General features: G+C 39.1%; 1 non-coding gene across 1 annotated transcript; it reads left to right on the top strand.

The window, feature by feature from the left end:
• Positions 1-381: 381 nt before the first annotated feature.
• TRNAF-GAA (transfer RNA phenylalanine (anticodon GAA)) lies at positions 382-454 on the top strand. The gene has a single exon. It is a non-coding gene; the product is annotated as a tRNA-Phe (tRNA).
• Positions 455-13,045: the final 12,591 nt, after the last annotated feature.

Here is a 13,045-nt window from a genome sequence, read left to right as displayed (position 1 = left end):
ACAGCCAGGGAAGTCTGGGAACATTGCTTTTATGAAAAAGTGATATTTAATCAAATTTTTAAGTGGACCAAGCTGCCATTTTTCTAGAAATTAAGCATATATTAGGATGGAAATTCCAAGTAAAGACGTGTATTTTTTGGACGTGAAAAAAGTCCATGATTTATTTTTAAATGGAAAAAACAGATTGCAGGGCATTTAAACACAGAACTGAGAAAATCGAAATTATTTATTACGTCTAGCTTGTAAACAGGGATCTTACCTCATCATCTCTGAAGATTTGTTAAATGCCTACTTCCAGCTGACTCTGAGTATTGATTTTTTTTATTATTATAAAACAACTATTATTCCATTATAGTTATTCAGGAGAAGTCACCTGAACAAGCTGAAATAGCTCAGTTGGGAGAGCGTTAGACTGAAGATCTAAAGGTCCCTGGTTCGATCCCGGGTTTCAGCAGTAGTTTTGGGTTTTTGCACTAAATGTAGTTTCCTGGCAGTCTTAACCAAAACATAAGCTTTAAGGGGAATATTTGGTTATTATGTTTTGAGTGGGTCAATGACTTTTCAGGGAGGGGTGGTGTCAGGTGCCCTGGTGGGCCTTTTTACTAAACCCCCAATACCTTAGTACTTCCTGACTGTAATAATAATAGCTAACTTATCTTGAGTACTTGCTGTATGTCAAGCTATCCTTTAAGCTTTCTCTGTGTATTAACTTATTTTAAATGACCACTAAAATTCTTGATAACTACTTGTTAAATAAATGAACAGTTTGGTGCCAGAGGCCTGGCATGTGGTTGGTACAAAATGACCTTTGCTTTGACTATCATTATTATTTCTGGTGTCTAAGAACTTTGCAAGCTAGAGCTATGAGATGTGAATTGTTTCTAAGGACCCTTTACTCCTCAAACTAATATGGCAGTGTTAAAGGCCATCGTTCCACTGTACCCTCTGTATTAACAATTCCTTGTTTTATATGGTAAATGTGAATGGCTATTTTCCCACCATGTTTTAATTTCTGCGAAGGGATTTAGCTTCGATTCCAAAGGTTCTTACCTGGCATCCATAAGCAGCAGGAGGTCTTTAAAGTCTCTGAAACTGAATGTAAATTTGAGTGTTCATGTGAACATTTCCCTGGGGAGAATGTCAGGGGTATCATCAAATTTTAGGTTTGTAACCTAGAAAAAGTTTAGAAAAGTTAGATGTGAAAAGTCTCCTTACCACAAATACTTGCTGATAGTTTGTGACCCAACACTTGTGTTTTTCCATGATGCTGAGTGATAGGGCTTTTCTTGATTATTGTGTCTTGCCCCTTGTCCAGGGGGATTTCAGGAGGGAGCCCAAGTTGTCAACAAACTTTCCTTCTGTAATGATGGTGGCTCTTGGGGACAGATTTTTCCACAGTAAAGCAGATGACCATTTTTTAGAGGCCCCTGCTACTTCAGGGTACCCTCTCCATGACCTGTCCCCCATCACTTTGTTTAATCTGAAGAGCTGGGTACCACTTCTTTTTTTATACATTTTTATTTTATATTGGAGTATAGGTGATTTACAATGTTGTGTTAGTTTCGGGTGTACAGCAAAGTGATTCAGTTATACATATACATATATCTATTCTTTTTCTGATTCTTTTCCCATTTAGGTTATTACAGGATATTGAGTAGAGTCCCCTGTGCTATACAGCAGGTCCTTGTTGATTATCTATTTTATATATAGTAGTGTGTGTATGTTAAAGCCAAACTACTAATTTATCCCTCCCCCCAACCTTTCCCCTTCAGTAACCATAAGTTTGCTTTCTAAGTCTGTGAGTCTGTTTCTATTTTGTAAATAAGTTTATTTGTATCATTTTTTTTTAGATTCCACATATAAGTGATATATGATATTTGTCTTTGTCTGACTTACTTCACTTAGTATGATAACCTCTAGGTCCATCCATGTTACTGCAAATGGCATTATTTCATTTTTTTTATGGCTGAATAATATTCCATTGCATATATGTATTACATCTTCTTTATTCATCTGTTTTTATTTATTTATTCAAACATCTTTACTGGAGTATAATTGCTTTACAATGTTGTGTTAGTTTCTGCTGTATAACAAAGTGAATCAGCTATATGTATACATATATCCCCATATCCCCTCCCTCTTGTGCCTCCCTCCCACCCTCCCTATCCCACCCCTATAGATGGTCACAAAGCACAGAGCTGATCTCCCTGTGCTACGTAGCTGCTTTCCACAAGCTATCTATTTTACATTTGGTAGTGTATATATGTCAACGCTACTCTCCCACATCATCCCAGCTTACCCTTCCCCCTCCCCGTGTCCTCAGGTCCATTCTCTACATCTGCATCTTTATTCCTGTCCCGCCCCTAGGTTCATCAGAACCATTTTTTTTTTAGTTTCTATATATATGTGTTAGTATACGGTATTTGTTTTCCTCTTTCTGACTTACTTCACTCTGTATGACAGTCTCTAGATCCACCCACATCTCTGCAAATGTCCCAGTTTTCCTTCTTATTGCTGAGTAATATTCCATTGTATATATGTACCACATCTTCTTTACCCAGTAATCTGTTGATGGGCATTTAGGTTGCTTCCATGACCTGGCTATTGTAAATAGTGCTGCAGTGAACATTGGGGTGCATGCGTATTTTTTTTTTTAATTTTATTTATTTATTTATTTATTCATTTATGGCTGTGTTGGGTCTTCATTTCTGCGCGAGGGCTTTCTCTAGTTGCGGCGAGCGGGGGCCACTCCTCATCGCGGTGCGCGGGCCTCTCACCGTCATGGCCTCTCCTGTTGCGGAGCACAGGCTCCAGACGCGCAGGCTCAGTAGTTGTGGCTCATGGGCCTAGTTGCTCCACGGCATGTGGGATCTTCCTGGGCCAGGGCTTGAACCCGTGTCCCCTGCATTCGTAGGCAGATTCTCAACCACTGTGCCACCAGGGAAGCCCCGTATTTTTGAATTATGGTTTTCTCAGGGTATATGCCCAGTAGTGGGATTGCTGGGTAATATTGTAGTTCTAGTTTTAGTTTTTTAAGGAACCTCCATACTGTTCTCCATAGTGACTGTATCAATGAACATTCCCACCAACAGTGCAAGAGGGTTGCCTTTTATCCACACCCTCTCCAGCATTTAATGTTTGTAGATTTTTAATGATGGCCATTCTGACCAGTGTGAGGTGATACCTCATTGCAGTTTTGATTTGCATTTCTCTAATGATTAGCGATCTGGAGCATCCTTTCATGTGTTTGTTGGCAATCTGTATGTCTTTGGAGAAATGTCTATTTAGGTCTTCTGCCCATTTTTGGATTGGGTTGTTTGTTTTTCTGATATTGAGCTGCATGAGCTGCTTGTATATTTTGGAGATTAACCCTTTATCAGTTGCTTCATTTGGAAATATTTTCTCCCATTCTGAGGGTTGTCTTTTCATCTTGTTTATGGTTTCCTTTGCTGTGCAAAAGCTTTTAAGTTTCATTAGGTCCCATTTGTTTATTTTTGTTTTTATTTCCATTTCTGTAGGAGGTGGGTTAAAAAGGATCTTGCTGTGATTTATGTCAAAGAGTGTTCTTCCTATGTTTTCCTCTAAGAATTTTATAGTATCTGGTCTTACATTTAGGTCTTTAATCCATTTTGAGTTTATTTTTGTGTGTGGTGTTAGGAGGTGTTCTAATTTCATTCTTTTACATGTAGCTGTCCAGTTTTTCCAGCACCACTTATTGAAGAGGCTGTCTTTTCTCCACTGTATATTCTTGTCTCCTTTATCAAAGATAAGGTGACCATATGTGCGTGGGTTTATCTCTGGGCTTTCTATCCTGTTCCATTAATCTATATTTCTGTTTTTGTGCCAGTACCATACTGTCTTGATTACTGTGGCTTTGTATTATAGTCTGAAGTCAGGGAGCCTGATTCCTCCAGCTCCATTTTTCTTTCTCAAGATTGTTTTTGCTATTCAGGGTCTTTTGTTTTTCCATATAAATTGTGAAATTTTTTGTTCTAGTTCTGTGAAAAATGCCAGTGGTAGTTTGATAGGGATTGCATTGAATCTGTAGATTGCTTTGGGTACTATAGTCATTTTCACAATGTTGATTCTTCCAATCCAAGAACATGATATATCTCTCCATCTGTTTGTATCATCTTTAATTTCTTTCATCAGTGTCTTATAGTTTTCTGCATACAGGTCTTTTTTCTCCTTAGGTAGGTTTATTCCTAGTTATTTTATTCTTTTTGTTGCAATGGTAAGTGGGAGTGTTTCTTAATTTCTCTTTCTGATTTTTGATCATTAGTGTATAGGAATGCAAGAGATTTCTATGCATTAATTTTGTACCCTGCTACTCTACCAAATTCATTGATTAGCCCTAGTCATTTTCTGGTAGCATCTTTAGGCATCTCTATGTATAGTATCATGTTATCTGCAAACAGTGACAGCTTTACTTCTTCTTTTCTGATTTGGATTCCTTTTATTTCTTTTTCTTCTCTGATTGCTGTGGCTAAAACTTCCAATACTATATTGAATAATAGTGGTGTGAGTGGGCAACCTTGTGTTGTTCCTGATCTTAGTGGAAATGGTTTTAGTTTTTCACCGTTGAGAACAATGTTGGCTGTGGGTTTCTCATATATGGCCTTTATTATGTTGAGGTAAGTTCCCCCTATGCCTACTTTCTGGAGAGTTTTTGTCATAAATGGGTGTTGAATTTTGTCAAAAGCTTTTTCTGCATCTATTGAGATTATCATATGGTTTTTATCCTTCAGTTTGTTAATATGGTGTATCACATTGATTGATTTTCATATATTGAAGAATCCTTGTATTCCTGGGATAAACCCCACTTGATCATGGTGTATGATCCTTTTAATGGGTTGTTGGATTCTGTTTGCTAGTATTTTGTTGAGGATTTTGGCATCTATGTTCATCAGTGATATTGGTCTGTAGTTTTCTTTTTTTGTAACATCTTTGTCTGGTTTTGGTATCAGGGTGATGGTGACCTCATAGAATGAGTTTTCATGTGTTCCTCCCTCTGCTATATTTTGGAAGAGTTTGAGAAGGATAGGTGTTAGCTCTTCTCTAAATGTTTGATAGAATTCGCCTGTGAAGCCATCTGGTCCTGGGCTTTTGTTTGTTGGAAGATTTTAAATCATAGTTTCAATTTCAGTGCTTGTGATTGGTCTGTTTATATTTTTTATTTCTTCCTGGTTCAGTCTCAGAAGGTTGTGCTTTTCTAAGAATTTGTCCATTTCTCCCAGGTTGTCCATTTTAGTGGTATATAGCTGCTTGTAGTAAGCCCTCAAGATTCTTTGTATTTCTGCAGGGTCAGTTGTTACTTCACCTTTTTTATTTCTAATTCTGTTGATTTGAGTCTTCTCCCTTTTTTTCTTGATGAGTCTGGCTAGTGGTTTATCAATTTTGTTTATCTTCTCAAAGAACCAGCCTTTAGTTGTATTGATCTTCATTTCATTTTCATTTATTTCTGATCTGATCTTTATGATTTCTTTCCTTCTGCTAACTTTGGGTTTTTTTTGTTCTTCTTTCTCTAATTGCTTTAGGTGTAAGGTTAGGTTGTTTATTTGAGATGTTTCTTGTTTCTTAAGGTATGATTGTATTGCTATAAACGTCCCTGTTAGAACTGCTTTTGCTGCATCTCATAGGTTTTGGATCGTCGTGTTTTCATTGTCACTTGTTTCTAGGAATTTTTTGATTTCCTCTTTGATTTCTTCAGTGATCTCTTGGTTATTTAGTAGTGTATTGTTTATCCTCCGTGTGTTTGTATTTGTTACAGATTTTTTTCCTGTAATTGATATCTAGTCTCATAGTGTTGTGGTGGAAAAGGTACTTGATACGATTTCAATTTTCTTAAATTTACCAAGGCTTGATTTGTGACCCAAGGTGTGATCTATCCTGGAGAATGTTCCCTGAGCACTTGAGAAGAAGGTGTATTCTGTTGTTTTTGGATGGAATGCCCTATAAATATCAATTAAGTCCATCTTGTTTAATGTATCATTTAAAGTTTCTGTTTCCTTATTTATTTTCATTTTGGATGATCTGTCCATTGGTGAAAGTGGGATGTTAAAGTCCCCTACTATTATTGTGTTGCTATTGATCTCCCCTTTTATGGCTGTTAGCATTTGCCTTATGTATTGAGGTGCTCCTATGTTGGGTGCATAAATATTCACAATTGTTATATCTTCTTCTTGGATTGATCCCTTGATCATTATGTAGTGTTCCTCTTTGTCTCCTGTAATAGTCTTTATTTTAAGGTCTACTTTTGCCTGATACGAGAATTGCTACTCCAGCTTTCTTTTGATTTCCATTTACATGGAATATCTTTTTCCATCCCTTCACTTTCAGTCTGTATGTGTCCCTAGATCTGAAGTGGGTCTCTCGTAGACAGCATATATATGGGTCTTGTCTTTGTATCCATTCAGCCAGTCTATGTCTTTTGGTTGGAGCATTTAATCCATTTACATTTAAGGTAATTATCGATATGTATGTTCCTATTACCATTTTCTTAATTGTTTTGGGTTTGTCTTTGTAGGTCATTTCCTTCTCTTGTGTGTCCTGCCTAGAGAAGTTCCTTTAGCATTTGTTGTAAAGCTGGTTTGGTGGTGCTGAATTCTCTTAATTTTTGCTTGTCTGTAAAGGTTTTAATTTCTCTGTTGAATCTGAGTGAGATCCTTGCTGTGTAGAGTAATCTTGGTTGTAGGTTTTTCCTTTTCATCACTTTACATATGTCCTGCCACTGCCTTCTGGCTTGCAGAGTTTCTTCTGAAAGATCAGCTGTTAACCTTATGGGGATTCCCTTGTATGTTATTTGTTGCTTTTCCCTTGCTGCTTTTAATATTTTTTCTTTGCATTTAATTTTTGATAGTTTGATTAATATGTGTTTTGGTGTGTTTCTCCTTGGATTTATCCTGTATGGGACTCTCTGCGCTTCCTGGACTTGATTGACTATTTGTTTTCCCATATTAGGGAAGTTTTCAACTATAATCTCTTCAAATATTTTCTCAGTCCCTTTCTTTTTCTCTTCTTCTTCTGGGACCCCTATAATTCAAATATTGGTGTGTTTAATGTTGTCCCCAAGGTCTCTGAGACTGTCCTCAGTTCTTTTCATTCTTCTTTCTTTATTCTGCTCTGCAGTAGTTATTTCCACTGTTTTATCTTCCAGGCCACTTATCCGTTCTTCTGCCTCAGTTATTCTGCTACTGATTCCTTCTAGAGAATTTTTAATTTCATTTATTTTATTTTGTATCCTTGTTTGTTTGCTCTTCAGTTCTTCTAGGTCCTTGTTAAATGTTTCTTGTATTTTCTCCATTCTATTTCCAAGATTTTGTATCATCTTTACTATCATTACTCTGAATTCTTTTTCAGGTAGACTGCCTATTTCTTCTTCATTTGTTTGGTCTGGTGGATTTTTACCTGCTCCTTCATCTGCTGCATATTTCTCTGTCTTCCCATTTTGCTTAACTTACTGTGTTTGGGGTCTCCTTTCGCAGGCTGCAGGTTCGTAGTCCCCATTGTTTTTGGTGTCTGCTCCCAGTGGGTAAGTTTGGTTCAGTGGGTTGTGTAGGCTTCCTAGTGGAGGAGACTGGTGTCTGCGTTCTGGTGGGTGAGGCTGTATCTTGTTTTTTTTGGTGGGCAGGGCTGTGTCCGGTGGTGTCTTTTGGTGTGTCTGTGAACTTAGTATGATTTTGGGCAGCCTCTCTGCTAATGGGTGGGGTTGTGTTCCTGTCTTGCTAGTTGTTTGTCATGGGGTGTCCAGCATTGGAGCTTGCTGGCCATTGGGTGGAGCTGGGTCTTAGCATTGAGACGGTGATCTCTGGCAGAGCTCTGACTGATTGATATTTTGTGGGGCCAGGAGGTCTCTGGTGGACCAATATCCTGAACTCAGCTCTCCCACCTCAGAGGCTCCAGGCTGGAGCACCAAGAGCCTGTCAGCCACACAGCTCAGAGGAAAAGAGAGAAAAATGAAAGAAAAAAAAATTAAAAAAGAAAAATAAAAAAAATTATTAAAATTTAAAAAGTAATAAAAAAAGAAAAAAAGAAAAGAGCAACAAAAGCAATAAACAAATCCACAAATGATAACAAGCACTAAAAACTATACTAAGGTAAATATAAAAATCAGAAACAAGTCAGTCTCAGACAGCAAAACCCTTGTTTACATTTGCTCCCAAAGTCCACCGCCTCAATTTTGGGTTGATTCGTTGTCTATGCAGGTATTCCACAGATGCAGGGTACATCAAGTTGATTGTGGAGATTTAATCTGCTGCTCCTGAGGCTGCTGGGAGAGATTTCCCTTTCTCTTCTTTGTTCGAACAGCTCCCAAGGTTCAGCTTTGGATTTGGCCCCACCTCTGTGTGTAGGTTGCCCTCAGGCTTCTGTTCCACCCAGACAGGATGGGAAAGCAGCGGCTGATTAGGGGGCTCTGGCTCACTCATGCCAGCGGAGGGTGTGGAGGGAGTGGTACAGTAGTTATAATTGGAATGTGGGGCGAGTCTGTGGTGGCAGAGGTCAGCGTGATGTTGCAACAGCCTCAGGTGCGCCATGTATTCTCCTGGGGAAGTTGTCCCTGGATAATGGGACCCTGGCAGTGGCGGGCTGCACAGGCCCCCGGAAGAGGAGATGTGGATAGTGACCTGTGCTTGCACACAGGCTTCTTATTGGCTGCAGCAGCAGTGTTAGCAGTTCATGCTCGTCTCTGGGGTCTGAGCTGATAGCCGCTCACGCCTGTCTCTGGAACTCGTTTAGGTGGTGCTCTGCCTTCTGTGGGCAGACAGGGAAGGATCACCTCTCTTTGTGCACCCTGAAACAATGGTCTCTTGACCCTTAAGCAGTTCCAGACTTTTTCCCGGACTCCCTCCCCGTTACCTATGGTGCACTAGCCCCCTTCAGGCTGTGTTCATGCAGCCACCCCAGTCCTCTCCCTGGGGTCTGATCTCTAAAGCCCAAGCATCAACTCCCAGCCCCCACCCAACCTGGCAGGTGAGCAGACGAGCCTCTCAGGCTGGTGAGTGCTGGTATGCACTGATCCTCTGTGCAGGAATCTCTCCACTTTGCCTTCCGCATCCCTGTTGCTGCGCTCTCCTCCGTGTCTCCAAAGCTTTGCCCCACCACGGTCTCCACCAGTGACGAGGCTTCCTAGTGCATGGAAACTTTTCCTCCTTCACAGCGCCCTCCCAGAGGTGCAGGTCCTGTCCTTATTCTTTTGTCTCTGTTTTTTCTTTTTTCTTTTGCTTTACCCAGGTACGTGGGGAGTTTCTTGCCTTTTAGGAAGTTGAGGTCTTCTGCCAGCGTTCAGTGGGTGTTCTGTAGGAGTTGTTCAACATGTAGATGTATTTTTGATGTATTTGTGGGGAGGAAGGTGAGCTCTACGTCTTACCTATCCATTCATCTGTTGATGGACATTTAGGTTGTTTCATGTCTTAGCTATTATAAATAGTGCTGATATGAACATTGAGGTGCATTTATCTTTTTGAATTATGGTTTTCTCCAAATATATGCCCAGGAGTGTGATTGCTGGGTCATATGGTAGCTCCATTTCTAGTTTTTAAGGAATCTCCATACTGTTTTCCACAGTGGCAGTAACCAATTTACATTCCCACCAACAGTGTAGGAGGGTTCCCTTTTCTCCACACCCTCTCCAACATCTATTATTTGTAGACTTTGATGATGGCCATTCTGACTGGTGTGATGTGATACCTCACTGTAGTTTTGATTTGCATTTCTCTAATAATTAGCGATGTTGAACATCTTTTCATGTGCTTTTTGGTCATCTGTATGTATTCTTTGGAGAAATATCTATTAAGATCTTCTACTCATAACCTTTTTTGAGTAGGTTATTGAGTAACTCAATAACCTTTTTTGATTGGGTCATTATTATTATTATTTTTTATATTGAGCTGCATGAGCTGTTTGTATATTTTGGAGATTAATCCCTTGTTGGTTGCATTGTTTACAAATATTTTCTACCATTATGTGGGTTGTCTTTTCATTTTGCTTATGGCTTCCTTTGCTATGCAAAAGCTTTTAAGTTTAATTAGGTCCTATTTGTTTACTTTTGTTTTTATTTCCATTACTCTAGGAGGTGGAACCAAAAGGCTCTTGCTGTGATTTATGTCAAAGAGTGTTCTGCCTATGTTTTCCTCTAAGCGTTTTATAGTATCCAGTCTTACATTTAGGTCTTTAATCCATTTTGAGTTTATTTTTGTGTATGGTGTTAGGAAGTGTTCTAATTTCATTCTTTGACATGTAGCTGTCCAGTTTTCCCAGCACCACTTATTGAAGAGACTGTCTTTTCTCCATTATATATTCTTGCTTCCTTTGTCACAAATTAGTTGACTATAGGTGTGTGGATTTATTTCTGGGTTTTCTATCCTGTTCCATTGATCTATATTTCTGTTTTTGTGCCAGTACCATACTATTTTGATTACCGTAGCTTTGTATTATAGTCTGAAGTCAGGGAACCTGATTCCTCCTGCTCAGTTTTTCTTTCTCAAGATTGCTTTGGCTATTTGGGGTCTTTTATGTTTCCATACAAATTAAAAAAAAATTTGTTCTAGTTGTGTTAAGAATGTCATTGGTAATTTGATAGGGATTGCATTGAATCTGTAGGTTGCCTTGGGTAGTATAGTGATTTTGACAATATTGATTCTTCCAATCCAACAACATGGTATATTTTCCACCTGTTCATGTCATCTTTGATTTTTTTCATCAGCATCTTATAGTTTTCAGAGTACAGATCTTTTGCCTCCTTAGGTAGGTTTATTCCTATGTACTTCATTCTTTTTGATGTGATGGTAAATGGGATTGTTTCCTTAATTTCTCTTTCTGATCTTTCATTGTTAGTGTATAGGAGTGAAACAGATTTCTGCATATTAACTTTGTATCCTGCAACTTTACCGAATTCATTGATGAGCTCTAGTAGTTTTCTCATAGCATCTTGAGGATTCTTTATGTATAATATCATGTCATCTGCAAACAGTGAAAATTTTATCACTTCTTCTGATTGTTTCTTTTTGGGGGAGATTAATGATGAAGTCCCCATATCATTTTTACTATTCTACTCTTTTCCTTTAGCTTTCATTATTGTTGATGGGATTTGTAGTCAATCCGGATGTACAGATGCAATACCAGGCAATGGCTGCCTGTTCTCCCATCTTTATATTATTTAATATTTATCACCTAAATGATATCTCTATGCCTTGACTGTATTTTGTCAAGAGGTAGCATTTTCAGTTCATGCAAGGCATTCACCAGGCTTTAGGTATAAAACTCTTGGATCAATTCCATCATGAGGGTGGTTTTTCCATACCACCGAGAAATTCTCCAACACTAGCTGGGTGTCCTACAATTCAGCTCAATTCTGACACTATCTACCTGGAGATAGCACCAGATGCCACAGGTTAAGGACTCAGTCCTGCAAGACTGCCCCCCCTGACCCCTCTTCATATGCCAGTCGCAAGCTCAAGTTGTCAGTTGTGCTTCTGACTCACTAGCTATAGATTGGAGCTTCCAATGACTCCCTCCTTGGGTTTGACTAATTTACTAGTGCAGCTCACAGAACTCAGAGAAACATTCTACTTATTAGATCATCAGCTTATTATAAAAAGATATAACTCAGGAACAGCAAAATGGAAGAGATGCAGAGGACAAGGTATAGGGAGGGCTTGGAGATTCTATTCCCTTTCTGAGTGCACCACTTTCCTTGAATCTCCATATTTCACCAACATAGATGCTCTCCAAATCCTGTCCTTTTCGATTCTTATGGAGGCTTCATTACATGGGCAAGATTAGGTTAGCTTTGGCCATCAGTGATTGATTCAACTTCCAGCTTCTCCCCTCTCCACTCCTCAGAGGTCAGGGGGTGGGACTGAAAGTTCCAACCCTCAAATCATGTGGTTGGCTCTCTTGGCAACCAGCCCCCATCCTTAGGTACTGTCCAAAAGTTACCTCATAACATAACAATTTGTTGCTCTCATCACCTAGGAAATTCCAAGGGTTTAAGCAGCTGAGTCAAAAATGAGGACAAAGGCCAAATATGTACTTTTTATTATAAATCACGACATCAAAAGGCATTTACATAATATACAAATGCAGCATGTTATCCTGTTTTGACCCTTGTTTTTCCCTAAGAACTTACTCACACTTCCAGATAAGCTGTTGCCTGCAGAATGGATGGTTCAGGTATTGCGTGTCTGCTACGAGGCTGGAGCGAGGGAAGAGAGTTCCCATAGAGGTCTGAGAGCTAAAGGAGTGAGCCAGGTGCGTGGAGAATCATCAAGCATCCAACACCACAGTCCACTTCCAAACACCAGGTCTATTGGGATATAGGCAGGATCTGCATCAAAATGATGAGACCAAGTGTTTGTTGACTGAAGAAAATGCACAACCTAAATGTTGAAAGTTATGCTTTATTCAGCAGACATTCTGAGGACTTCAAGCCCAGGACACAGCACCTCAGATAACGCTGAGAAACTGTTCCGAAGAGGCAAGCAGGGGAGCCAGGATATATAGAAGTTTTTGCAGCAAAAGACCAGGTAGGTGAAACATCAAAATATTACTGTTAATCAAAGAAAACCAGACATCTCAAGTTAATGAATTTAACGCCTTTCTATGTATGGGAAGATGCAAAGTCTGGGCTCATTTTGATTCCTAATTTTTTTTCTGAGTTGCAAAGTACACTTTTTTATTTTTATTTTTTAAGGAGCTCTACCTTTTGCTTTAGGACAGAGAATCTCAGAAGAGTCTTGAACATGTGTGGGTCCGTAGCTGCGAATTTCAAACCTTTGGGCCTGCCATTTAAAAAAAATACAAATTAATCTTTCACATGAGAATACACTAAAATTAAATATGGAGGTTTAACTTGCATTAAGGGTTGGAAAATAGTTTGACAACGTTGTGGTTTTCTTTATCTTGACCTGAATGTATATTTCTATTGTGAAAATTGACATTTGTGCCTGGAGAGTGCCAGAGAACCGAGGGAAAAACACTTATTCCAGGACACCTAATATAGTGTCATTCACCCATTGTGCACTCAGCACATGTGTTATTGAAGCCT

Source organism: Balaenoptera acutorostrata, chromosome 8, assembly GCF_949987535.1.
Source record: "Balaenoptera acutorostrata chromosome 8, mBalAcu1.1, whole genome shotgun sequence".
NCBI classification, from domain to species: Eukaryota; Metazoa; Chordata; class Mammalia; order Artiodactyla; family Balaenopteridae; genus Balaenoptera; species Balaenoptera acutorostrata.
This window is presented reverse-complemented; position numbering and strand designations above follow the sequence as displayed.